Genomic DNA, 18,046 nt, shown 5'->3' with positions numbered 1-18,046 from the left:
ACACTTCTCCAAGGAGGACATACAGAGGGCTCAAAGATATATGAAAAGAATATCAGCATCACTAGTCATCAGAGTGATGTAAATTTTTTTTAAAGATTCTATGTATTTATTTTTAGAGAGGGAAGGGAGGGAGAAAGAGAGAGAGAAACATCAATGTGTGGTTGCTGGGGGTCATGGCCTGCAACCCAGGCATGTACCCTGAGTGGGAAACAAACTGAGACACTTTGGTTCGCAGCCCATGCTCAATCCACTGAGCTATGCCAGCCAGGGCAGGGTGATGTAAATTAAAACCACAGTCAGATCCCACTTAACACTGGTCAGAATGGCCATCATAAACAAATCAACAAACAAGTGTTGGAGAGGATGTAGAGAAAAGGGAACCCTAGTGTACTGTTGGTGGGAATGCAGACTGGTGCAGCCACTGTGGAAAACAGTATGGAATTTCCTCAGAAAACTATAAATAAAACTGCCTTTTGACGTGGCAATTCAACTGCTGGGATTATATCCTAAGAATCCTGAAACACCAATCAAAAAGAACCTATGCACCCCAATGTTCATAGTAGCACAATTTACAATAGCCAAGTGGTGGGATCAACCTAAGTGCCCATCAGCAAATGAATGCATCCAAAATCTGTGCTACATTTACACAATGGAATTCTTCTATGCAGCAGAAAGAAAGGAGGAGCTCCCACCCTTTTTGACAGCATGGATGGAACTGGAGAGCATTATGCTAAGCAAAATAAGCCAGGCAGTATAAGACAAATACCATATGATCTCACCTTTAACAGGAACCTAATCAACAAAACAAAGAAACAAGCAAAATGTAACCAAGGACACTGAAATAGAGAACAGGCTGATAGTGTTCAGAGGGGAGAGGGGAGGTAATCTCAGGGGAATTTCAGGGGAAAAGGGGAAGGGTTTATAGGAACAACTATAAAAGGACACATGGACAAAACCAAGGGGGTTAAGATCATGGGGGGGAGGTGGGGATGGCTGGGATGGGGTGGCAGTAGTAGGATAAAAATGCAGACAACTGTACTTGAACAACAATAAAATAATTAAAAAATAAAAATAAAAAAATAAAAAACCTAGGATCAGTGCTTAGTGAGCAAAAGAATTAGAAACATTAATATAACATGTTTAATCAATTCTAAATGATAAAATATTTTGCATCTAATATGTAGCCACTGTCAGTGATTAATACCACGTCCCTAACTACCCAAGCCTTTTCAGGAGAATAAAACCAGTGTTTTCCTACTTCAAACTTACAGTCTGTCCAGACGTTTAATAGCTAACAAAAAATCTTGTTCTTAAGACACCCAAACAATGTGTATGTGTGTTTTTCAGTGTTTTCTTGGAAAAATTAATGTGTTATGATTTGAAATATTATTTGGGCAACAAAGAGAAAAATATTGCTTTCACTATGGACCAAGACTAATTTAACTGTGAGTCCTCTATTTCATATTTTCTCTTGATTTTCCATAGTTGTTTAAAGCAGATGCTGAGCTAGAAACCAATCCAAGAAATAAAGAAAGCCAAGGGGAAAAAATAATGATAATGGACAGTTGTACTTGATTGTTTCCATGGTCAAGGCATCCTCCTGAGTGACAGATAATTCATTTTCTGTCAGTTTCCATTGCCTAAAGATCATTCTGAGCTTTGTATCAGCAAAACCTCCATAAAGTGAAGGGTTTTCAAACAGGAAGCCAGATGTGATGGGGTCAGGCCCTGCATGTGATTGGGATGTTTGGGTTAATGATGACTGATGCCATATCACATTTCATAAAGTGCACACTTGCCAAATCAGGTATTTCTGCCATCACATAGGAGCAGTTGCTGAATGCCTTTACAGCAAAGCACCAAGGTCAAAGAGGAAGGGGTGAATGCAAGAGAGCCCACTGACCTTACTTAGAAGGTGACCAAATAAAATTAGGATAACCAGTTGGATGCTGCATAGGGTTTACATGACAATCCTATCTAAATGTCTGCTATTTATCTGGGAAATCTAAAACATTCCAAACTTTCCCATACCTATAATATTTGCATTGTTGTTTTGTTTGAGGGGTATATTTTTACTTTAGTCCTCTCAATTACTATATTAAGTAAATCCTTAATGTCATGACTTTATCTAAACCAGTGACTGAAATTGTGATTATTTATTTTTTCATAACTGAGTGATTTAGAACAAAAAAGTCACATGAAATATAAATGTCTATCAAATAGTACTCTCTTCTATTTGATGATACATATAAAGGAAGTAATTTTATTACCACCATGTGCCCTGACTGGAAATTAAACCAGCGACCCTTTGGTTCACAGGCCAGCACTCAATCCACTAAGCTAAATCAGTCAAGCTGTATTTCAATTTTACATTTTTATCCATTATGACAATCTCTGCTTTTTAATTAATTGTTTGTTTACTCCATCGATATTTGAAGTAATTATTAATATGCTAAGATTTATACCTTCTACTTTATTTATTTTCTTATTGGGGGGTTTGCAAAGATTTATTTCTAAAATTAAATGGTGAGGGCTCTTATCCCCTTGAAAATGTTTGGAAATCATTCTTTTTTAGCCTGTAAATATGTACCCATATTGAAATATTATACAAATCAAACAAAATCTTTTTTCTTACTAAAACAGGAGCACATGCCTGGATTGTGGGCCAGGTCCCCAGTAGAGGGCACTTAAGAGGCAACCACACATTGATGTTTCTCTCCCTTTTTCTCCCTTCCCCTCTGTCTAAAAATAAATAAAATTTTTGAAATAAATAAATAAAATATAATATATATTGCCTACAATATACAAACATTAATTATAAAGATTCAAATATATTGAAATTAAATAATTTAAATTTTTTAAATAGAAAGTTGAATCTTAAGAAGGCTGTCAGCCTTAATATAAAAACTCCACAAAGAAAATTATAAGAAAATTACACACAAATATTCTTCATCAACATAAAACAACATGACAAAATAATACTAAATCAAATTATCCACATACTTTAAAAAAAGTAATACATTTTGACCATTGTATATTGCAAGGATGCAAATTTGGTTTAATAATTGGACACCAATCAATATCATTTATTATATTAAAAGAATAAGAAATATAGCCCTGGCTGGCCTGGCTCAGTGGACTGAGCACCAGCCTGCAAATCAAAGGGTCGCTGGTTCGATTCCCAGTCAGGGCATATGGCCTGGGTTGAGGACCAGTGACATGCACATATGTCCACAGTGCCCACAGCATTATGGCTGAGATGAGACAAATTCACACAGACTACCGAGTCCTGTGGAGTAAAAGGGACAGCACAACCACTCTCTCAAGAGAAGGGTGCCCTGACTCTTGCCTTGATAAGCTTTTATTGGCTTCAATTTGCATAGGAATACAGGGTGTATATGGAAAGCTCATCAATCATTGTCAGGCAGTAATGATCAAATAGCATTCTAAGAACTCTGAGGGCCTATTTTGAGTCAGGGTCAAATAGCTAAAGGGCCCTAAAACTTTGGGGAAACAAACTCATTTCAGGCTTGGACCCTTATCATTTAAAGTGAGGGCATTAGCAAAGCAGGTTTCTCAGGATTTTGTGCATTCTTTCTTAGGCCTGATTGTCCTGGGGAACACATCCTTTCCAGCACAAGGCCACACCCACCTCCAGCATTGTTTCAGGCTTGGTCAAGCAGGGGAAGTAAGGCAGCCAAGAGATTAGGAGACTTCTTGCAGACAGAATGAGGACTCAGGCTATGTCAAAGCTGAGGGGTGAGGGCCCATCACCCCCTTTCTCCATAGCCCCCCAAGTCCTTCCCTGAGGGCCCCTTCATGACCATGCCTGTCTTAGGTCATCCCTCCCTTGAGGAGTCTTACCATCATTGGTTAACCAGTCATGCACTGGCTACCAGGCAGGGTGAAATAAAGTGAGCAGAGGCAGTGCTCCTGCCAGGGGGATAAGCTTTGTCTCCTTAGTGGCTTAGGGTCCCAAGGGCTCTCACTCAGCCTTAGCCATGGGGGGTTACAGCTTCTGAAACCAGGCAGGGAAGTTCCCAACAGACCAGGACCCTGTTTGGGAGTTCATGAGAGGCAACCACACATTGATGTTTCTCTCTTTCTCCTTCCTTTCACCTTTCTCTAAAAATAAATAAATAAATAAATAACTTTTAAAAATAATAAATATAAACTTTGCAATATATACAAATAAAAAAATCAACAAATGCAACACTTATTCATGATTAAATATCTCTCAGAAAACTGAAAATATAAGGAAATTCTTTAGTCTATAAAGGAGATTTATAAAAATTTACTGTTAATATATTACTCCTATATGGTGAGAGAGTAAACAAAATTTTCCACTTTTATCAATTCTGTTCAATCTTTTGTTGCATGTTTAGACATTGCCATAAGGAAAAATGGCACACTTAGAAATCTAAAAGAAAGATTTAAATGATTGTCAAGAAAACCCTGGGAAACTGAAAATTCAACTAGTAAGACTAACAAATTTAGCAATATAGCAGAATATGAGGTGAAAATAATAAATTTTACATTTATATATTGGAAACAAATATCACAGAATAAAATTGTAAAATCTTTTTCCAGTACAATATGTGGTAGATAAAATAACCCTCTCCCTTACCATCATAATCTCCAAACATGTTAATATTGCCTTACATGACAAAGGGACTTTACAGAAGTGATTAAATTAACAATGTCGAGGTCAAGAGATTGTCCTGAATTATCTGGGCAAGCCAGATACAATCGTAAGGGTACTTATAAGAGGGAAACATGAGGGCAGAGTCAGTAGGAGGAAATGTAATGAAAGCAACAAATTGAAGTGATTCAAGGAAGGAGCCACGAGCCAGAGAATGCAGGCAGTTTGGGGAAGCTAAAAAGGACAAGGAAATAGATTCTTCCCTGAAGTCTCCGGAAGGAATGTGCCTCACCCACATAAACTTTGGATATTCAGAATTGTAAAAATATTTATTTTTGCTTCCTAAGCTGTAATATGTGGTAATTTTTTAAAGCAGAAACGGGAAATTCATAGAAATAACACTAGAAAAACTAAATCCAAAAGATTGAAGAGGAGAGAAACTTCCAAACTTATTTTACAAAACCAGAATTACCCTTATACCAAAGCCAGAAAAGGGTACTAAAAGAAAAAACTCACACACACACACACACACAAACATAAACAAATATCTCTAATGAGTGTAGATGCAAAAATTCTCGGTGATATATTATCAAACAGCATTCAACAACATATTCAAAGGATCATGAGCATGATCAAATCAAATTTATGCCTGGAATACAAAAATAGTTCAACACCCACAATTAATAAATGTGATACAGCACATTAATGAAAGATAAAAATCACATGATGATCTTATAGATGCAGAAAAGGAATTTTTAAAATATAACATCCATTTTCTTATTAAAATATTCAACAAATTGGTAACAGAAGAAACATACCTCAAAATAATAAAGGGCATATACAAAACATCCACAGTTAACACTGTGATTGATGGTGAATGTTTGAGAACTTTTCTCTAAGATAAGGAAAAAGACAAGGACGCCCCTTTCACTGCCTTTATTCAACAGAGTACTAGAAGTCTTAGCGTGAGCACTCAGGCAAGATAAAGAAAGAGAAAGCATCCAAATCAGCAAGGGAAAAGTAAAATTGACATTCTTTGCACTTGACATGATCTCATATGTAGAAAATACTAAAGATTCAAATAAAAAACTTTTGGAACTCATTGAATTCCTTGAAGTTTTAGGATACAGAATCAATATATACAAAATGTGTTTCTATACACTAACAATGAAATATCTAAAAAATAAATAAAGCTGTCTCATTTACAGTATCATCAAAAACAATATAATGCTTAGAAATAAAACTATAATACTCTGATGAAAAATATTAAAGAAGACACATATAAATGAAAAGATATTCCATTCTCAAGGATTAGAAGAATTGATATTATTAAAATGTCTACTCTACTCAATCAAAGCTAGTAAAAGATTCAATGCAAACTCTATCAAATTCCATATCAAATTCCAATTGAATTATATACATAAATAGAACAAACAATTCTAAAATTTGTATGGAATCATAAAAGATTCCGAAGAGACAAAGCAATCCTAATAATAATAAAAACAATAATAAATCTGGATGTATCACACTTGCTGATTTCAAACTAAGCTATAAAACTATAGTAATTTTAGCCATATGGTACTAGCATAGAAATATACACATAGACCAATGGAAGATAATAGAAAGCCCAGAAAGAATGTTCTGCATGTATGATCAGCTAGTATTTGTCAAGGGAGCCACAAATAGGCAGTGAACAAAAAACAGTGTGCTCAACAATTGCTGCTGGGATAACTAAACCACATGCAGAAAAATGAAGTTAGATCAATATTTAACACCATTCACAAAAAAAATTCAAAATAGATTAAAGATCTATACAAATAAAAAACATACTTTTTTTCCAGAGAACATTCAAATGACCAACAGGTACAGAAAAAGAAGCTCTATGTCACTAATCATCAGGGAAATGCAAAACAAAACCATAGTAACTATCACCTCACATCTGTGAGAGTGGCTGTGACCAAGAAAATGAGAAACAACCAGCATCAGTGAGTATGTGGAGAAAGGAAAACCATAGTGCACTGTTGTTAGGAATATAAACTGGTTTGGCCACTATGAAAAAAGAGCATGGAGGCTTCTCAAAAATATTAAGGAATTATTTATTGTAAGTTCACTTTTTCTGAAATTAGTCAGAAAGAAAATGACAAATACTATGTGATATCACTTACATGTGAAATCTATAAAAACCAAACTCAGAAAAACAAACTAGAATACTGGTTACCAGGAACTGAGTCATCAGATAAGAGGGAAATTGTTGATCAAAGGATACAAACCTGCAATGAAAAGTTTTGGAGATCTAATGCACAGCATTTCAATTGTAGTCAACAAGTTTACATTATATACTTCAAAGTTGCTAAGAAACAAGATTTTAAGTGTTGTCACCACTAAAAAATGATAATTATATGACATGAGAGAGGTGTTAGCTAATGCTATGGTGGCATTCCTATTGCAATATATTAACATATCACAATAAAACACACAATATACCCCACTATATAAACAAAATATGTATAAAGCATGTGAACCAAAGCCTAAAAAATTAGGTAAGAGAAAGTAAATGGCTAGATAAACTTTCACCATATATTGTAACACTTAAGATTTTTAAAATGTCAGTTCACCCCAATGTGATTAATACTTTCATTGCAACTTCATTTGCAGTATCAGCAGAATTTTAAAACATAGATAGAGCCAGAACAAACAACTGAGCAATAGCGACAGAAAAGCCTTATAATGTCCAACAGACAGAAGAATCAGCCCCGGCACAACCTATCTGATAAGGAGTGCGGTGGAGACTTGAGAGGACTGGCTGGGCGCCCACAGGCCTGAGAAGAGTGGAGCTAAACCCTAGGCTGGGATCCTCAGCCTACAGCCCCAGAGCCCAAAAAGTACACAGGTAACAACCAGCAGCTAAAAGCAGCAGGGTTGCAGATGTAGGAGGGTGCAGCCAAAGGGTCCCCAAAAGAAGGATTTGGAATGGGGTTCAGAACTCAAGGTGTCCAGGAAATATTAGAAAAATATAGAGAATGTCCTCACCCCCACCCGCCAGGTGTGGGTTGGGGGAAGGGACAAATGGAGCAGGGCCATTGAGAGCTATTTTGCATAGCAACAGCCTTGCAGCTACCCTCTGGCATGGTCATTTAACATATCTATAACCTTTAACTGGTTGCATAGATATGTTAAATAGCTGTGACCAGCTCTGAGCCAGGGGAATGGAAGTAACTTCCCCACCAAGATGTACCTGGGGGGCAGGTCCCCCGAGTTACAGCACCTGCGTGGGAGCTCAGAGAAGACTGGCTCCATGACATGGGGCCACACCTACCCAGACTCAAGATGGCAGCCCAGTAAAGCTGGAAGGATATGAGTTCTGGCATGTGAGGCCAAGTGTGGGAGGAGTCGGAAATGGGGCTGCAGAGGAAGATTGGCCACGGGGATTTAAAACCCAGATGTGGCAGCCATTGAGGGGAGACCCATGCAGCTGTGGCAGTGCAGGGAGGACTGCAGCCACTGAGGAGAGAACCATGCGGCTTTAGCAGAGTGGAGACTCCCACAGCTATGCAGACACCATCTGCGATGCAGCCACCTGCGGCTCCTCTACCGCCTGGCTCCAAGCCCCAGCCGGCTCTGCAGCCACGGCCGCAAGAAGGGGCCACCAGTAAGTGACTTGGGAGCACGGGGTCACTGCCCGGCCATGACCCGGCCACCGCAGCCACCACCAGGCCTCCTCATGCTGCGCCCGCGCTCTCACCGCTTGGGCTCAGCCAACCTTGCAGCCACCTGCTCTGGCCAGGACACGATGAGTTCCGCGCTAGCCCTCTCGCTGCTGCTGCTGCCGCCAGTGCTGCTGCTGCCGCCGTCACTCTCCCAAAAAGGGGGATCACCCCCCCACCCCCGCCCCACAGCCATGAGAAGAATCACCACGCAGCTTTAGCTGGAGATCCTGGCAACACAACCAATGGTGCTAGGAACTAAGGAAGGCCTGCCAGTTGAGCACAAATTACTAGGAAAAACCGAGAGCTGCCTAAGCCACAGACTTCTATTTCTTTTCCTGAGATACGGTGCCCCAGACTGGGCAAAGGGGGGGGAGGGAAGGACTGTGTGTGTTTGTGGGTTTTTCAAGGAACTTTGGGATTTTAACAAAGACATTAAGTCATTACTTTTAGTCTGTATAACTTGAATAAATAACTCTTTTCTTTTTCACCAATCTCTAGCATGGAGAGCTATAATTCTCTGGCTTAGGGAAAGGTGAACCTAGTACAGGGGGACCCCAGGAGAAATGGGGATTAATTCGGTAGTATTGTGGGACCCTCTTCCCTGGTGGCCAATCAGGGAGGATCATGGGAAACCACATGCACAGTAGCTTTAAAGTAATGCAACTACTTGTATATACTCAGTAAAAGCCCACCAAAACTAGCCAGAAAGGATCCTCCCTATAAGAATAGAGTCCCTCCAGTCCATGAGGTCAATCTCTGCTTGGAGTTGGCCCGCTCCCATGTTCTCTTCTATGAACTCTGGGTGTTCAGTTCAATTCTTTGTCCCGATCACTAAGAACCTGGTTACCTGTGCCCACCTGTGACACAGAGACAGACAGGAAATGCAAAAAACATTTAAGGGGCCAACACACAAATTTTCATTTATAATCACTTATCTCAGGCTCTGGCAAAGGCGGGGACAGAGTGGGCTGGTGATGCTTGAGGAAAAACCAGGGACAGAGGCTTTGGGGAGATAACTGAAAGAGTAGATGCGGAGATCTGGTGCTGGGGCAACCACCACACTCAACAAATATCCTGCTCAGGCAGACCACTCCCCTCCGAGCAGCAGCAGCCTGAGGGGAAACAATAGCCCCCACCCCAGGAGGAATTCAGCTCTACCCTCTGGTGCTTAAACTTGACTGCTGAGTGCAGAGTAACTATATTAACAACTAAAGGAGACAGCCAGGGACAGTAGATCCCTGGAAGTCTCACACAGGCTGCCTAAGGTTAGATGGGTGCAACATCTGACATCACCAGAGGCAGATCCAGAAAGAAAAAAAATGGTGGTAAATACAAGAGGCTACTAAGACAAAATCCACTGTGATCTTCCCCATGATTTGTGATATTTTCCTTCCTGCATAGCTTTTTAACATTCATATCTTTCCAGCAAGTTTGTACATATTAAGTCACCAGATTTTATCCTATACTGTATTTCAATTCACATATTTCCCCTTTCTCTTACTCCATTTTACCTCCCTCTTTCCTTGCATTATTTTCATTTCAAATTTTGTTTTCTCTCTAGCTACAACTTGTTTCCATTCCACACTCTTACTATTTCTCCCCCATCCAGACATTCAAAGCCAATTTTCTTGTCAATAGTTATCTCACATCCTCTTTCCCTACTGTTAAATAGCTGCATTCACTCACCACCTTTAGTTATCTTTGCTAACAGGTTGTGGGCAGGGTAGTTGTGGTTGCAATTTTTTTCAATTTTATCTCTACAGCTTCACTAATTTTGTATTTCAAATATCAGATTTTACTGGTCCACTCTCCTACTCTTTTTTTTTGTCTTAGATCTTAATTTTACCATCATAACCTGGTTTTTTTTTCTTTCTTCTATTTCTCTTTCATCCTGCCCTTTTATTTTTCTTTATTCTTTTTTTCTTTTCTCTTTCTCCATACATCCCAAATTTCATTTTTTTTGGTCTAATTTTTGTTCCTCACACTTAGTATTCCCTCTCCCTCTATCATTTCAAAATCACTTTACATTCCTCTAGACATCTCCTAAACTTCTCTTTGTTTCTTTTTACCCTCATAGTCCCATAACACCTATATTAATTTTAGCTTACTTGTTGTTGACAGTACTGTGGTGGATCTTTCTCTCCAATTTGGTTCCTGTATTTTTATTAATTATTTATTATTTTTCCTTCCTTTTTTCTCTCTCTCACTTTATTTTATCTCATATTATTTTAATTTCTGTTTAAACCTAATACTATATGCTTCCCTTCTCATACTTCATTGCATATTCTTCATTTCCCTTTCTATTCATGATGTAAATTTTACTTTCTCTTTTTATATTGTTCCAACTCCCAGCTCTTATTAGTGCTCCTCCTTCTACCCTCTCAAAATCATTTTTCTTTCAGTAGGTCATCTCATATTTGCCCTCCTTTCTTATAATAGTCTTAATCTCTTTACACCCTTATTAATAGTGGTTCACTCTTTTTGATAGTGGGATTTTGAAGGTGGTTATTTTTGCTGGTGTGAGTTTGCTTCTTGGGCTTTCTGGTTTTGTTCTGGTAGCACCTACACAACAGCACAAAAGATGTGGTGAGTGGAGTCACACTTAGTCAACCAGTGAGAGGGAAGGACCCACCAAAGAATTACCCAACAACAGTCAAAACCCAATTACATCCAGAGAGCCAAAATAAATGGCATCAAGACCATCCCAAGAGCATCTAGTTCAGGTGATCAAGGAGTCTGCATCACTGAATCACTGGCTTCCTGCCATAGAAGTTCACAACACAAAGTCAGAAAGTCAAAACAGACCAATTTAAGAAGCAGAAGCAAACAAGAAGAGTTTCACAAATAATGGAAAGACAGAGAAACAACCCCCATTCAAAAGGAAAAGAGGAGTCCTCAGAGATACTGTTAACTGAAATACAGGCAAGTCAACTATCAGATTTTGAATTCAAAACAATGGTTATAAGGAAGCTTAATGAGCTCAGTGAGAACTACCAAAAACGACAGGGAAACTATGAGGAACTCACTGCAAACTATATCAGCATAAAAAAGAACATAGAAACAATTAACTAGGGCCAACAGGAAATGAAGAATACAACTTATGAATTGAAGAACACAGTAGAAGAAATCAAAAGCACGCTAGATGAAGCAGAGGACTGAAAGAGTAAGCTAGAGGTCAAGGTAGAAAAAAACTCCCAGAAAGAGCAAGAAAAGGAAAAAAGACTCAAAAAGAATGAAGAAAGATTAAGGGAACTGTAGGAAAACATGAAACATAATAATATCCATATAATAGGGATACCAGAAGGAGAAGAAGAGGAGCAAGGGATAGAAAACCTGTTTGAAAAAGTAATGATGGAAAACTTCCCTAATTTGATGAAAGAAAAAGTCACACAAATCCAAGAAACACAGAGGGTCCCAATCAAAATGAACCCAAAGAGGCCCACTCCAAGACACATCATAGTTAAAATGGCAAAATTCAAAGACAAAGGGAGAATCTTAAAGCAGCAAGGGAAAAACAGGAAGTAGCATACAAGGGAGACTCCATAAGCCTAGCAGCTGACTTCTCAATAGAAACATTACAAACCAGAAGGGAATGGCAAGAAATACTCCCAGTAATGAAAAGTAAAGGCCTGCAACCAAAACTTGCCTTAAGAATTTAGCCTTTACACATTTAGAAATCTTAGAGAATGCACATCTAAAATGTGTACAATTTACCACAGGAAGACTTAACATCAAAATAAAGCATGCAAAGTCACAAAACACACACACACAAGCACACACAAACAATACACACAAGTCAACAGAAACTGTTCCTGAGAAAGTCTACACATTGAATTTAGTAAGACTTGTAGTTAAAGAAGACCAGGTCAAAGAACTAAAATATGACAATTTTGTTCCACCCATTTGAAAATATCAATAAAGAGAAATTATGAAAAAAAGCAAGTAGAAATTCCTTTTTTCCCTTTTTATTTAACTTATTGGGTGACACTGGTTAACAAAATTATTTAGGTTTCAGTTGCACGATTCCACAACAAATCATCTGTACACCGCATTGTGTGTTCATCACCACAAGTTAAGTCTCCTTCCATTACCGTTATCCTCTATACCCTCCTCCACCTCCACCTTCCTCACTCCAGTAGTTTAAAAGTAGAATCATTTAAATAAAAAATAATTGGGCTTTTCCGGCAAAGATGGAGGCATAGGTGGTCACACTGTACCTCCTTGCGCAACCAAAACTAAGGACAATAAGAATTCACAAACAAAAAACAACCAGAACAGACAGAAATGAACTGAACGGAAGTCTGAATACCATACATCCAGTCCAGTAAGGAGGGGTGGAGTCTGAGGCCTACAGAGAGGGGTTGAGGGGTACCAGCAGGAAAAATCGGTGGCTGGCAAACTCGGGTGTGCAGGGTGCAGACGGCAGCTGGTGGACCCGGTGGCAGACTCCGGGCATGGGAGGCAAGGAGCAGACCCAGTAAGGCACTCAAGGTAGCTGGCTGTCCATAGCCACACATTCGCACACAGACAAACTAAGCAAAAACAGGCAGCAATACACTATGAAATGCAGGGACCCAGCGCCGGGAAACAAAGCCTAAAGGCACCGACTGAAAACACCTGTGGGAGTTGAGGCTGGTAGATTCTCTCAGCCTCACAGGAGGCTCCTTGGAGAAACCCACAAAGTCCAAGAAAGTACACAAGCCCACCCACCCGGGAGCCAGCACCAGAAGGGCCCAATCTGCTTGTGGGAGGTGGGAGGTGGCAGAGGGGACTGAAGTCCTAGTGAGAGCAGAGTGGGCACCATTGTTCCCTCTTGGATCCCACCCCCATATACAACGTCACAACCCAGCCACTGAGGTGCCCTGCCCTGGTGAACACCTAAGGCCCCACCCCTCATATGTAACAGGCATGACCAGACCAAAGGAAAAAAATAAAATAAAATAAAAAAGATGGCCCAAACAGAGCTAAAAGCCCCAGAGCCAGTTTTTTTAAGCGACCGAGAAATAGCCAACCTATCAGATGCACAGTTCAAAGCACTGGTGATCAGGATGCTCACAGAATTGGTTGACTTTGGTCACAAAATAGATTAACAAATGCAGACTACAATAAGAGAAATGAAGGAAAATGCACAGGGAACCAATTGTGATGGAAAGAAAACTGGGTTTCAAATCAATGGAAAGGACCAGAAGGAGGAAAGGAACAACCAAACAGAAAAGAATGAAGAAACAAGAATTCAAAAAAATGAGGAGAGGCTTAGGGACCCCCAAGACATCTTTAAACGTTCCAACATTCGAATTATAGGGGTACCAGAAGGGGAACAGGAAACACAACAAGTGGAAAAGTTATTTGAACAAATAATAAAGGAGAACTTCCCCAATATGGCAAGGGAAATAGACTTCCAGGAAATCCAAGAAGCTCAGAGAGTCCCAAAGAGGTTGGACCCAAGGAGGAACATGCCAAGGCACATCATCATTACATTACCCAAGATAAAAATTAAGAAGAGAATTCTAGAAGCAGCAAGAGATAAGGGGAGAGTTACCTACAAAGGAGTTCCCATCAGACTGTCAGCTGATTTCTCAAAAGAGACCTTGCAGGCAAGAAGGGGCTGTAAAGAAGTATTCCAAGTCATGAAAGGCAAGGACCTACATCTAAGAATACTCTATCCAGCAAAGCTTTCATTTAGAATGGAAGGGGAGATAAAGTGCTTCTCAGATAAGGCCACATTAAAGGAGTTCATCATCACCAAGCCCTTATTATATGAAATGTTAAAGGGACTTATCTAAGAAAAAGATAAAAATATGAATAGTAAAAAAAGACATCAAACTCAAGGTAGTAACAACCATACCTAAAACAAAAGCAAACTAAGCAAACAAAGAGAACAGGAGCGGAACCACAGAAATGGAGATCACATGGAGGGTTAACAACAGGGAATTGGGAGGAGGAGAGAGGGGGAAAAGATATAGAGAATAAGTAGCATGGACAATAGGTAGAAAATAGACAGGGGGAGGGCAGGAATGGTGTGGGAAATGTAGAAGCTAAAGAACTTATGACACATGGGCATAAACTAAAGGGGGGGAATGTGGGTGGGAGGATGTGGGCAGGGGGAGGGGAGTGAAGGGGGAAAATGGGACAACTGTAATAGCATAATGAGTAAAATATATTTAAAAAATCATAAGAGAAACTCAATAGCACATTTTAGCAAGCAAAACAAGGAATCAGTGAACTTGAAAATGAAGAACAGAAAAAAGAAGACTTTCAAAATGAAAACAGCCTAAGACACATATTTGACATCACCATGCATGCCAATATAAACATAAGAGGGCTTCCAAGGTAGAAAAGAAATAGAAATAAGCAGAAAGAATATTTAAAAATTAATGATACAAATATCCAAAATTTGATAAAAAATATTCATCTACAAACCCAAGATGTGCAACAAACTCCATATAGGGTAAACGGAAAAAGATTTGTCATCAACACCACATAATAATACTCCCTAAATCCAAGGATGAAAATAATATTAACAGCAGTAAGTAATGCACCATGGGCAAGGCACTCCCAGTAGGATTAAAAGCTTATTACACATCTGAATTTATGGAGGCCACATGTAGTGAAATGACCCATTTGAATATACTCCCAGCAATGAAAAGCAAAGGCCTGCAACCAAAACTACTTTATCTAGCAAGGCTCTCAATTACATGTTTCAATGAAACATGAAATAAAGAGCTTCCTGGACAAGAGAAGGGTAAAAAAATACACCTCCACCAAACCAGCATTGCAAGATATGCTAAAGGGACTGCGTTAAGAAGAGGAAGGAAAAGAGTGAAAGAGACAGGAACACAGGTACAAAGGGAGTAAAATGGCAATGAATAAATACCTATCAATAATAACCTTAAATGTAAATAGATTAAATGCTCCAATCAAAAGATATAGAGTAGTTGAATGGATAAGAAAACATGATGTGCACATATACTGCCTACAAGAGACCCACCTCAGAACAAAACACCTACACAGACTAAAAGTGAAATGTTGGTAAAAATTTTCAAGCAAAAGAATAGGAAAAAAATTTGGGTAGCGATACTTCTATTTGACAAAATAGACTTCAAAACAAAGACCATAATAAGAGACACAGAAGGATACTTCATAATACTCAAAGGAAGAATCCATCAAGACATAAATATTATAAATATATATGCACCCAAAATAGGATTACCCAAATATATAAGGAAACTCTTAGAGAACTTCAAGAAAGATATAGACAACAACACACTTATAGTAGGGGATTTTAACACCCCACTGTCAAAAATGTATAGATCTTCCAAACAAAATATCGACAAGAATACTGTGGAACTGAACGACACATCAGATCAAATGGACTTAACTGATATACATAGAATCTTTTATCCTCCCAAAGCAAAATACACATTCTCTTTAAATGCACATGGAACAGTTTCAAAGACAGGCCACATAATAGCACACAAAACCACCTCAACAAATTCAAGAAAATTGAAATCATATCAACCATTTTCTCAAACCACAAAGGCTTGAATCTGGAAACCAACCTTTAGGAAAAAAATTCAAAAATATTCAAACTCATGGACTGAATAGCATGCTGTTAAACAAAGAATGGCTTAATACTAAGATCAAGGAAGAAATCTAAAAGTCTAGAAACAAGTGAAAATCAACACAAAACAACCCAAAAGTTATGAGACCCAGTGAAGGCAGTCTTGAGAGGGAAGTTCACAGCAATACAGGCTTACTTAGAAAAGACAGATGTAGTAGAAATGTTACAGAACAAACAAGGGGGGCCTGGGACGATACACTATTACTGAAAGAAGCCCCCAGGTTCGTTACATCCGCCGCCAGAGGAAAGACATCTTTCAGTGCCAGAGATTTGTGAAAAGTAAAGGAAATGTTTATTTAATGCTATACAGACTTAAAATAGTGACCTAATGTCTTCACCAAAATCCCAAAGTCCCTTAAAACACCCACAAACAGACACAGTCCTTCCTTCCTTCCCCCTTTGCCCAGTCCAGACTACCATATCTTCTAACGGTGCGGGGGTCCCCACTCTGGCAAAGGCACATGGTCCTCTCTCCCCGGGCCACGGGAGTCCCCACTCTGCCAGAGCTGCGTGGTTCGCCCTCCTCAATAGCTGTGATCCTCTCTGCACGGCCACAGCCACATGGTTCTCCCTCTCAGGGCTGCGGGAGTCTTCACTCTGCCAAGGCCGCATGGTTCTCTCCCTCAGAGCCGATCCTCTCTGCACTTCCACAGCCACGTAGTTCTCTCTCTCACCCAAGCCACATGGTCCCAACCAAGACACCAAAACCACGTGGTCCTAAACAGACGCGTGGTCCCCAAAAAATAAGAGAGATGTCCAGTCTCAAAGACAGACCCCCGATGGCTGCCTCGCTGGGTTTAAATCCCAGCACCAATCTTCCTCTGAAGCCCCATTTCCGGCTCCTCTCACAATTGGCTACAGCTGCCAGATTCTGGGCAGGTGTGGCCCTGTGGTGTGGAGCCAATTATCTCCAGGCTCTTCTGGATCATATTACAAATCCCTATTTGGGTCTCCCCTCTTGGCTGCACCCTGTTACAGAAAGACTAATCATAGCTAGCTGTGGAATATAATCAAACCAGTCTGACCCATTATTGTGGTAAAGAAAAGAATAAGTGTACATAAGACTAAAGAACTTGTAACTGAAATCCTTTAAAATTCAAAAGTATGTGAAAATATCTATCAGAAATTATGCTAACTGAAATAAGCCAGGTGGTGAAAGACAAATATCATATGATGTGACCTATAAGTGGAACCTAATCAATAAAACAAACAAGAAAATATAACCAGAGACATTGAAATAAAGAATAAACTGACAGTCCCTCTGATGACTGTCAGAGGAGGAGGCAGGGAGGCAGGAGGAGGCAGGGGAGGAGGCAGGGGGATAATAGGGGAAAGAAGGGGAAGGGTCATCAAGGAACATGTATAAAGGACCCATGGACAAAGCCAAAGGCAGATAGGATTGAGTGTGGGAGGTGGGGGTGCGTGAGGCAGGGGAAAGTGGTGGCAGGAAATTAGAGAAAAGTAGAATTTGAACAATAAAAAAATAAATAAAGTAAAATAATTACTTTATAGAAAATCTAACTAGGCAGGAACTCAGAAAACTTGTTTTGGGGAGTGCTCTGTCTTTATCCATTTTCTATTGTAAAAATAATTCTGTGTAATAAACCACCTTAAAACTCCCTCAGATAGAAAGTGGTTACCATGAAGTCAGGAGAGTGCTTGCTCACTTAACGTGAAAGGAGGGAAAGCAATTGAGAGGGGCACATAGAGGGCCAGAAAGAAGTCCCTTCAACATACACAGAATTTGAAAATTGATATTTTTCTGCTTCATTTCTTGGTCCTCCCCCTAAATACTCTTTTTCTCTTTTCTTTTCCATATACCACTCTAGTTATTATTTTTCATATGTTCCAGAATTTTCATGTTCTTATTTTAAGGGTGCAAACTATTTATATCCAACAGAATTACATAAGGAAAATGAACAATATTTTTATAGAAAAGTTCCCTGTTTCTGAAAACTTATTATATTGTCTTAATGTGTTTTGTTTTCTGTATAAAAAGTGGTATCCATGGTTCAGACAGCAAGAAAAAGAGAGGAAAACACATTGAGAGAGGAAATACAGGGAATGTGTAACTCC

Source organism: Phyllostomus hastatus, unplaced genomic scaffold (assembly GCF_019186645.2).
Source record: "Phyllostomus hastatus isolate PE091 unplaced genomic scaffold, TTU_PhHast_1.1 phas_scaffold_60, whole genome shotgun sequence".
Taxonomy (NCBI): Eukaryota; Metazoa; Chordata; class Mammalia; order Chiroptera; family Phyllostomidae; genus Phyllostomus; species Phyllostomus hastatus.
Note: the sequence above shows the minus strand (reverse complement) of the source record.